The following is a 10,829-nucleotide window of genomic DNA, read 5'->3' on the forward strand; positions in this document are numbered from 1 at the left end:
TTTTTTTTTTTTTTTTTTTTTTGAGATGGAGTCTTGCTCTGTCGGCCAGGCTGGAGTGCAGTGGTGCAGTCTTGGCTCACTGCAAGCTTCGCCTCCTGGTTTCACGCCATTCTCCTGCCTCAGCCTCTGGAGTAGCTGGGACTACAGGTGCCCGCCACCAGGCCTGGCTCATTCTTTGTATTTTTAGTAGAGACAGGGTTTCACCATGTTAGCCAGGATGGTCTCGATCTCCTGACCTCGTGATCTGCCCACCTCAGCCTCCCAAAGTGCTGGGATTACAGGCGTGAGCCACCGTGCCCAGCCTAATTTCCAATAATTCTTAATCTATTTTACTCTGAAGTTTCATTAAGCAAATAACTATAGCCTGCCATCATGATTTAAAGCTATTGAAACAATAGAAATACTATTCACATTTTCTTTACAACCTTACTAAAATGTTAAAAACAGGTTTTGTGTAGATAAATCCTCCCATCTTGTTCTGGTTAGCTGTTGCTGTGTAATAAACCATTCCCAAACTTGATGGCATGAAACAATTATTTTATTATTCTCGTGGATTCTGGTTTTATCAGCAGAGGATCTTCACAGCAAGTTGTGCAGTTTCTTAGCATTTGGAACAAAGAATTAGACAAAACACACAGCAAAGCAGGGAAAGAATGAAGCAACCAAAGCAGAGATAGAAAAGTGAAAGAAACAGAAAGTGAAAGTGTGGGAGCAGCCCCTAGCAGGGCTCAAGGGCCCCTGATCAGAATCTTCTCGGGTCCAAATACCTCCTAGAGGTTTCCCATTGACCACTAGGTGTTCACCTCAAGTAAATGAAGTGGTGGCACACAATCAGTCTGATTGGTTGTGGAAAGCAACCAATCAGGGGCTGAAGTGAAGTTACAAAGGTCACACTCCTATGCAAATGTCTGATTGGTTGTGGGAAGCAACCAGTCAGAGGCTAAAGTGAAGTTACAAAGTTACACTCCTATGCAAATGTCTGATTGGTTGCAAAAAGCAAACCAGTCAGATGTACTTTCAATTTCCCATCTGTAGCAGAAAAGGTTGGGGAGTAGCCTCCGGTCCTTTTGTTACTTAGGCCTGGAAAGTTAGGGTTTTCCTTTCAATTCAGTTCTAGGGAGTCAGCGTGAAATGGCCTTAAGTTTCCTGCATCTAGACCCTATTCTCCTGCCTCACTGGTAGGTTAGGAATTTGAAGGGGATACTTCATAGATGGCATATCCCTGCTCCATGTCATCCGGGGCCTGAGCTGGGGACACTCAAAGTGTGAAAGCATCTCCATCCACTGTTGGGTGATGCTGGCTGTCAGCTAAGACCTCGGGTAGGCCGCCAGCCAACCTACACGTGGCCACTCCTCCACATAAGTGGAACAGGGCTTCCTCACAGCATTAAGGCTAGGTTTTAAGTGTGAGTGTCCCAAGAAAGCAAAGACAGGAGAAAACATTACTTAGGTCCAAGGGGAGGAAACAGACCTCCCAATGTGGGGACTGTCAAGATCACATTGCAAAAAGAGCGTGTGGGGCAAGAGAACACTACAGTCATCTTCAGAACATATAACCTGCCACACATCCCAAGTAGTATTCTATATCCACCTTCCTATGCCTGAAACTAACACCATAAAAGAAGCAATCTGTGATGATAAAGTGTTCCCTCAGCAGGATTTATTAATTTTAAAAAATTTCAAATAGCACTTTACACCTGGCAATTCCCCTCCAGGGTAGTCACAATCACCCTGTGTGGTTGTTATTCTCACACTACTCTATAAATGAAAGGCCTGAAATTCAGAAAAGTTATATGAGTTCAGCAGAGACCTTTGGGAGGTTAAGGATAGACTCACAATTTGAACTCAGAACTTCAGACTGTAAAGCCTATGTTATTCTCACACTTCCTTTCAAGTGAAAATAGGTTTATCTAATAACAACCAATAAACACCAAATGAATTAACGAATGGATAAACACTAGACCCTGAAATTATTTTATCAGAAATTCTAGTCATTTATCAGAGTCCTATGGAAATGGTACACTAACTAGGTTAGCTCTGATGAAACAAGAACATCTTTTTAGAGAGTAAGCCTAGAGAAATGCCTTGGTAGAAACCCTGAAAGCCAATGCCAACTAAGATGGGGAGAGACTCTGTCAATGCTGAAGTTAAAATTGTGGGTGCCACCAAACTTTGCCTCAAAAAGCCTGTGAGGGTGGGCATTTTTCTTTTTTTCCATTTTCAATAATAACGTAAAGGTGCCACAGACAATTTAAATCACTCCCATTTGTGACATAGATAAACTCTTCTAAGAGAATTAATAGATGGTTTTCACATTTAATTCTTGGAGTCGTTTCTTCAACTGCAGCCTGTTAATTAAAGTATAGCTTGTCGAATCTAGAATATGAACAATTTTTTATCTTCTGTTCCCAGCGTGATTCCCCAGTATTATTCTAGGAGACATCAGATTAAACTTGACAAAAATAATCTGTATCATTTTCAGAATTAAAGATCTTGGAAATTAATTCTCTGAATATTAGTTCTACCTCAATGATATTGCACAATGAAAAGAGAACGGACAATTTAAGATTTCACTATTACCTTTAAAATGTAGTTAGGAAGTAATAAATGAAGAAATTCTCAGTTCCGCAAATGTTCCAAGAATTGGCAGAGTAGGCAAAACACTAAAAGTCTTCAAGTTCTAAATAGATATAAATCAATATGGAAGAATAAAGAATAACTTAGATTTCCAGACAACAACTATTTTTCCCTAGAACTTTTTTTTTTTCAGTGTCCTTGCTTTGCCATTAAAAGTTCTCTAATGTTAAATGGGCTGAATAACCATCATTTATATCATTTCAGTATTTATAAATCTGTCCCAGATAGGTACTGGAGCACAGAGGCCAATTTGTATTTCAAATAATTCAATATATTCCTTTTTATTTCTCTAACAGAAAAATAGTAACTCCCAGGCTGTAATCTTCTTTTTAAAATGGGCCATTAATGATTTACAAGGGTGGTTTTTGTTTTTTGTTTCATATTTTTTTTGAAAGGAAGAGAAATAAAACCTTTCATGAGTAGTCTTCCAGGCTGGCTTTTTCCGAGAACTAATATGAAAAATGTATAAAATATGGTAAAGAAAAACCCAAGCCCAACCTCTCCTCTTGGCATTCTGGTTCCTTTAAGATCTGTTCTTTGCTTGCTTTTTCTATCACTTCTTTCCCACCACCCCCTATCCTTCCTTCTTCAGCTCAAGAGAATTCTTCTCCAAACCCTTTCTGGACCAATGTCTGAGTCATTCTCTTCTGCTTCTCCATTTACGGGACCCCTACTCCTCCTCCAAGGTCCAAATTAAACACTGTCCTTGGCTGAAACATCCTCTAATCCACCCAGGGGTTGATAATCACTCTAGCCGCACCTCATCTAACAAATATAATACAACACTTGTTTCATTCTGGTTGAGTTTTTTGTTTTTTGTTTTTTTTTTTTTGAAGTGAAATCAGGTTTATTAGGAAAGTAAAGGAATAAAGAATGGCCACTCCGTAGGCAGAGCAGCCTCTGGTTGAATTTTAAGTGGTCATTCTTTACACATGCATCCCTAAATGAGTCGCAAATTGCAAACTCCCTGAGGAAGGAAGCCCTGTGTTATTCCATGGTTATATCCTTTCACAATGCATAGAATAGCTTAAAGCAAGCTCTCAATTTTATTAATATTTAGAATAGCTGATATTTATTGATCACATACTACTTATCAGTCTTAGTTAAGCATGTAAAGCACTATTTCAATTAACTTTCACAAGAGCCATATATATTAGTATCATCTTTCACACTTTATAGAGGAGGAAATGAGATCACCGCATTTAAGGAGCTTTCCCGTCATGCAGTTAGAGACACTGGGATTTGAACCTGAGTATTTGGATTCCGCAGCCTAAACCGCTATTCTCTACTTTCCACTTGATAGTTTAAATGAATTAATTTAAATTAATTTAAATGAAATTCAAGAATAGCATAGACTATTCATTGAAAATGAAGTTGTAGAATGGGTAGAAGAAGTAGTTCTGTTACCGGTAGAGGGTCTTGACTGCAAGTTGTCCAGGTTTTTGGCGTTTTGAACAAAGAATTGGACAAAACACACAGCAGAGCAAGGAAAGAATGACACAACAAAAGCAGAGATTTATGAAAAGTGAAAGTACACTCCACAGTGTGGGAGCCAGCAGCGGCAGCAGCTCAAGGGCCTGGATACAGAATCTTCTCAGGTCCAAATAACCCCTAGAGATTTCCCATTGGCCACTTTGTGTTCACCTCATGTAAATGAAGTGGTGGCCCTCAATCAGAGACTAAGGTGAAGTTACAAAGTTGAATGTCTATGCAAACGAAGACTTGGCTAGCAATCAGTCTGATTGCTGAAGTGAAGTTACAAAGTTGCACTCCTATGCAAAAACCAACCGATCAGAGGTACTTTCAATTTCCCATCTGCCATGCAGTGGGGGTTTGCAAAGGGAGTAGCCTCTGGTCCTTTTGTTACTTAGATGTGCAAAGTTAGGGTTTTCCATTCAATTTAGTCCTAGGAAGTCAGTGTGAAACAGCCTTAGGTTCCCCAACTGCAGACCCTATTCTCCTGCCTCAATTCCATTTGCTTATGTATTATTTTTGTTGTCTACAACATAAATGAGGAATCTCTGGAATTTCATCTTTCATAAGCCAACACCTGGATTTTCTTAAAACAGATTATTTTCTTACCCATTAGTCAAAGTAAATTCATCTTCCCTTAATATCATGACACCACCAGGAGTATTAGCAAAGCGTAATACTAATTATCTCACTCAGATGTACAATCATAGAACATAAAAGAAAACATTCTTCCTTTTAAATTCCTTATAACTCCCAAGTCATAAATAAGGGAGTAAATTTAGGGTCAAAAGAAGGGTTCAAGCTATGTCTATACAGCCAAATCACCAAGTCATACGTCCAACAGGCTACTTGTTAGGTATTTTTAAAATATTTTAGTATTCATATTGGCCAAATCAATGTGATTGATTCATAAATGCCAGCAATCCCTGTGTTGGGAATGATTTTTCCGTTTATCTACTGATGCGCAAAGTTCTAGAACAACAAGAGATAAATTTAGAAACATTCAACTTTCTTGTCTCTCCAATCCCCTCTCAACATTGTTGCTAGCTTTCTAAGACACAAACTTAAGTGAAAAGAAGTGAACTTCGATCCATACCTTTCACCTTATCCGAAAATTAACTCAAAATGGATCACAGACCTAAATGCAAAACCTAAACTATACACAAATCTCTAAAAGAAAATTTAGAAGAAAATATTTACAGCCTTGCTTAGGTGAAGATTTCTTAGAAAATATACCAAGAGGTTGTAGTGAGCCTGGGCGACAGAGTGAGACTCCATCTCAAAAAACAAACAAAAAAGAAAATATACCAAAAGCTGGACCACAAAAGAAAAAAGTTATAAACTGGATTCATCAACATGAAAAGCTTCTACAAGACACTGTTGAGAGAGTAAAAAGATAAACCAGCTGGGCGCGGTGGTTCACTCCTGTAATCCCAGCACTTTGGGAGGCCGAGGCGGGCGGATCATGAGGTCAGGAGATCCAGACCATCCTGGCTAACACAGTGAAACCCTGTCTCTACTAAAAATACAAATAAATTAGCCAGGCATGGTGGCAGATGCCTGTAGTCCCAGCTACTCAGGAGGCTGAGGCAGGAGAATGGCATGAATCTGGGAGGCAGAGCTTGCAGTGAGCCGAGATCGCACCACTGCACTCCAGCCTGGGCGACAGATCAAGACTCTGTCTCAAAAAAAAAAAAAAAAGATAAACCACAGATAAGGGATTTGTATGCTGAATATATAAAGAACTCGCAAAACTCAACAATAAGGAAAAACAAAATTGGGCAATAATTTTGAACACACACTTCAACAAAGAGATATATGGATGACAAACACACACACACACACACACACACACACGAAACATGTTCAACATCACCAGTCATTTGGTTAAAAAAAAAAAAACCACACACACACACACACACACACACAGAGTAAAACCACAGTGAGATGTCATTTCATATCTATGAAAATGGCTCCATTTTTTTTTAACTGACAACATCAAATGCTGACAAGGATACAGAGTAACTGGAACTCTCACGTGTTGCTAATAGGATAGGAAAAGGGTACAAGTACCTTTGGAAAGCAGTTTAGCAGGTTTTTATAAAGTTAAACATATACTCTCCAGTGACCCAGTAATTCTACTCCTAGACATTTACCCAAGGGGAATGAAAAAGTTATGTTCATAAAAAGCCTGTACCTGAATGTTCATAGCAGCTTTCTTCATAATTACCAAAAAGTGAAAGTAAACCAAATGTCCTCTGTTGAATGGATTAAAAGCCTGTGGTATATCCATGCCATGGAATACCACTCAGTAATAAAACAGAACAGACTACTGGTATACATACTAAATGGATAAATCTTAAATAGATTATGCTAAGTGAAAGAAGTCAGAATCAAAAAGCTGTATATATTATTGTGTTCCTGTGACAGTTTAGAAAAGGCAATGCCACAGGAACAGAAAACAGATCACTGGTTGCCCAGGAGAGAGGAGAGCTGACTTTAAAGGGAGAGCCTGGGGGACTCTTTTGGGATGATGGAACTACTCTATATTTGTCTAAAGGGGTTGCAATATGACTTACGCACTTGTCAAAACTGGTAGAACTGTACACCAATGAAAGCAAATTTTACTTTAGACTACCATTCAAAGCCCTTCCTGTTTTGGTCTTTCCCTGCCTCTCTAGTTCCTTCTCTTTCCTGTGCCTCAAACAGGCCACATCACTGTGGTTCCCTAAATACCCTGCATTGTGTTTCAGATTTCTGCCAGCGTGTGGTCCTCCAGGAACACCCTGCTTACCACCTCTTTGGATTATCTCCCTCTAGGCCCTGCCCTAAGCATGTGAAGTGCCAACCAGGCTGCATGTCTTGCAGTTCCCCCAAAATGTGCTAGGTAGTTTCAAGCCTCCTGGCCTCTGTGCATCCTCAGTCTGGAATATTCCTTCTTGCATGTATTCTTTTTAATAAAAGCCCAGTAAACAGTCACTTGTCTTAGAATTCTGTCCTAACGTTACTTCTGACATTTTTCCTGAAGCCTCCCCAGGAAGGAACTTGTTTTCCCCTTGTAATCCAACCATGCCATGCAGACTTCTATTACAGCATTTGAAAACATTGCAGGCATATGTTTTCATGTCTATCATGACCTCCCTAAGAGCAGGGATCCTTCTTTTTCATTTTGTATTGCCACTACCTACACCTAGCATATTTCTGACACATGATAGGTGCTTGATAAATGTTTGATGAATGAATGAATAAAAACCTAACAAGCTAATGAGCTAATAAATCTTATCTGGACTAAAATTCTGAAGTGTCCTGCAGAAGAATGCTCTATATCATCCCAATTCTGAGCAGCCCACCTTCAGCAAATACTGTCTACTTTCTTTGATGTTTGTAAACTAGTGTCATAATTACCTATTTACTGCACATGGTTATGCAAATAGGTAATTATACTAGATTGTGAGTTCTTCCAGGAACTCACTAAACTCTAGATCCCCAGCACCCAGGAGACAATGCCCAACTCAAGCAGCTACTCAATAAACTTGTGTTAAGCCAGGCATGGTGGCTCCCAGCACTTTGGGAGGCCCAAGGAGGGAGGATAGCTTGAGGCCAGGAATTTGAGACCAGCCCAGGCAACATGGCAAGATCCTGTCTCTACACAAAAAGAATAAATGAAAATAAACTTGCATTAAACTGACTTTTCAGATGAGTAGAATCCATGCTTTTTTCCTCTCCTGAGTCCAGGGCCCAATTAGGCTGCAGTGATGCCAGTAATAAGAAGGATATGAAAAGAAGAAAAGTTAAAGTTCTTAAAGAGAAAAACTTTAAGACAGGCATGCATAATCAGAGTAGAAAGACATCAATAACCCAACAGTAATAAATGTAGGGAATTAGAAATGACCTTAAACCACATTTTCCTCTGGAAAAATAATCCCTCAAAGAAAATGAGAGCAAAATGAACAATGGAAGGATAAGCAAAACTGCTTATACCAAAAGAATCCTTGGAAGATAACACATGAAGTGAGAAGACACAGTATCTCTTTCCAAAGCCGGGAATTGGTTTCAGGTCTGCTGCTCAGCCCCATCTCCCCAGGCATGTCTGCAAGTCACATAGTTTCACCTCCGCTAATGTCTGCATTGTCCCAGGAATGATTTAGAACCTGTAAGGGCAACATGATTTTACTAATGAAGGGGAATTCTTGGTTCAATTTGGCCAAGTTCTGAATCCAAGTGCAATAGTACATATTCTTTGAATCTCAGAAAGAGTTTCTAAGAATTTGACCAAAACAAATATTTATGTTATAGAAAAGACTTTGTGAATATTAAACTTTCCCAAACGAACCCTGCTGGAACAGCATCCATTGGCTGAATACTGCCTTCCCACACCCCATCCCCCTACTCCCACATCACTCTCTCTCTCTCTCACACACACACACACACACACACACTTCACTGCCTGTTGCCCATTTGGAGCTGATTAGTTCATCCCCCAACAGGTACTAAAACATTATGAGCTCAATGAGCCTGCTTACCCCACTGAGTAACCCCAGACTTGTATCTCAGCAAGCCCTGTGCTGAAATGTAAGAGCCAATTTCCTTGCTACTTATCATAAAATTCCCATCAGTTACATGAATATTTTTAAACACTTAATTTTGATCAATCCCTTGGCTTTTTCCCTATGTATGTGTGTACACCTGTGTCTATGGTGATTCTTTTATTAGATGGATCTTAAATGTGATAGGCAATAATGCAACAAATCTAAAATTTGTAAGTCTACGTTCAGGGTCAGGACTAGGATGAGACAAGAGGGGCTAAAGTTGCAAAATTCAAGAGGGCCCTCACTCTCAGGGTGCCCAAAGCTTTTTCACTGCCAGTCCCACTCATCCGAGGCTCTGTAAAGAGAATTTACATGCTTTACTACTGTGCAAAAAACACACACACGTCATCTAATCCTCTCACAAAAAAAAAAAGCTGTGTCTCCTCTTCACATAGCTGACTACTTCTCAACCTTCAAGTTCTAGTTCACATGTCTCCTCCTTGGAGAGAATGTTCCTAAATACATTCTTTAAAGGAGGAGCATCCTCTCCTATAATCCACCATGGCACTCTTACATTTCTTCTCCTTGTTGGTCAAAATGTATAATTACTTCTTGTTTATTGTCCGTTTCCACTAGAATATTAGCACTGTTAGGGCAGAAACAATGAATGTCTTGTTTAACACCATACCCCCATTGCCTAGCACCGTGCCTGGCACATAGTTAACACACAATAAAATAAGTGTTGAATGAATGGAACTTTAATGGCTTTGGGATGATTCAAGTCCACTCGTGACATTTACTTGCCTTGAATCCTTAGGTGAGTTACATAAATCCTGTATGGCTCACCTTTGAATGTTCTCACCTCAAAATGGAGATGTTCATTCATCCATTCATTCATTCAATAAGTTGCTTGCAAGGTATCTGACATAAATCAAAGAGTAAGTCAATGAATAATGTTTATTTTCCCATTCAGAAGCATAAAAAGTTACATACTGTTCAAATTTACATGGCCAGTGTTCTGGTTTTCTAGGACTATATAACAAATCACCCAAAATGTAATGACTTAAAACAAATATTACTTCACTATGATTCACAGTTCCTGTAAGTCAGGAATTTGAGAAGGGCTCCGTTGGGTAGGTCTGGCTTGGGACTTCTCACCCAGTCAGATGGTGGCCAGAGCAGGGGAAAAAAAAAAAAAAAAAAAAAAAAATGGAGGTCTGGAGAAGCTAGGGGTTAGCCAGGGACTGATATATTTCTCCCTCTTCTCTCTCTCTCTCCCCGCCCCCACCCAGCATGCTGTTGCAGTGCTTCTTTATATGGTCTCTCTAGGTAGACCAACTGGACTTCTTCACAGCGTGGTGCCCCTAGGACAGTCAGATGGCTTACCTGCCAAAACAGTGCTCCATTGCAAGTGTTCCGGCAAACAAGGCAGAAGTTGTATTGCCATTTATGACCTAGCATTGGAAATGCAGCTAAGTAGATATTTCAGGATCCTTCCTGCCCACATTTGTTCTGGAAAACAAAGGCCTATTTTGCTCTGTCTGTCCTTTTCAGTTCAAGCTGATACAATTCCTTTAAAATTTTTTTGTGAAATTTTTGTATCTTAATTTGTAATCTACTCCGTTAAATGAAAGTTAGACAAAACTCTTTAAAGTACGTTTTCACTCCCTGTGAGGTTGCCTTTGGAAAATTTCCTTAAGTGTCTTAAAAGTCCTGGCCGGGCACAGTGGCTCATGCCTATAAATCCCAGCACTTAGAGAGGCCAAGGTGGGAGGATGGCTTTAGCCCAGAAGTTTGAGACTCACCTGGGCAACATGTTGAAACCCTATCTCTACCAAAATACAAAAATTAGCTAGGCTTTGAGGCTCACACATGTGGTCCTAGCTACTTGGCAGGCTGAGGTGGGAGGATCCCTTGAGCCTGGGATGTGGAGGTTACATCCCTTGAGCCAACAGCGAGCCACTGCACTCTAGCCTGGGAGAGAGAGTAAAACCCTGTCTCAGAAAAACCCAAAACAGTCTTAAAAACAAAAACAACACATTTTAAAAATCCTATTAACACAAAGGGTCTGTGACGCACACCCTTCAGATTCTTAGAACATTTTTGTCTGTTTGAAAAGATGTCAGGCCCCACCTAACATCTTTGAGATCTTAACAAAGGATCGTTCAAGACCACCCTGGATTTGATCTC

At 39.9% G+C, this 10,829-nt stretch overlaps 1 long non-coding RNA gene across 1 annotated transcript in view; it reads right to left on the minus strand.

Moving 5' to 3' along the window:
* The window catches only part of LOC112617281, a 25,368-nt gene extending 21,022 nt beyond the window's left edge, over window positions 1-4,346 (minus strand). The window contains exons 1-2 of the long non-coding RNA XR_003117883.1: window positions 4,282-4,346; window positions 2,581-2,680 (exon numbers count right to left, since the gene is read on the minus strand). This is a non-coding gene — a long non-coding RNA (uncharacterized LOC112617281). The remainder of the gene's footprint in view (window positions 1-2,580; window positions 2,681-4,281) is intronic.
* Between the last annotated feature and the right edge of the window lie 6,483 nt (window positions 4,347-10,829).

Source organism: Theropithecus gelada, unplaced genomic scaffold (genome assembly GCF_003255815.1).
Source record: "Theropithecus gelada isolate Dixy unplaced genomic scaffold, Tgel_1.0 HiC_scaffold_15989, whole genome shotgun sequence".
NCBI classification, from domain to species: Eukaryota; Metazoa; Chordata; class Mammalia; order Primates; family Cercopithecidae; genus Theropithecus; species Theropithecus gelada.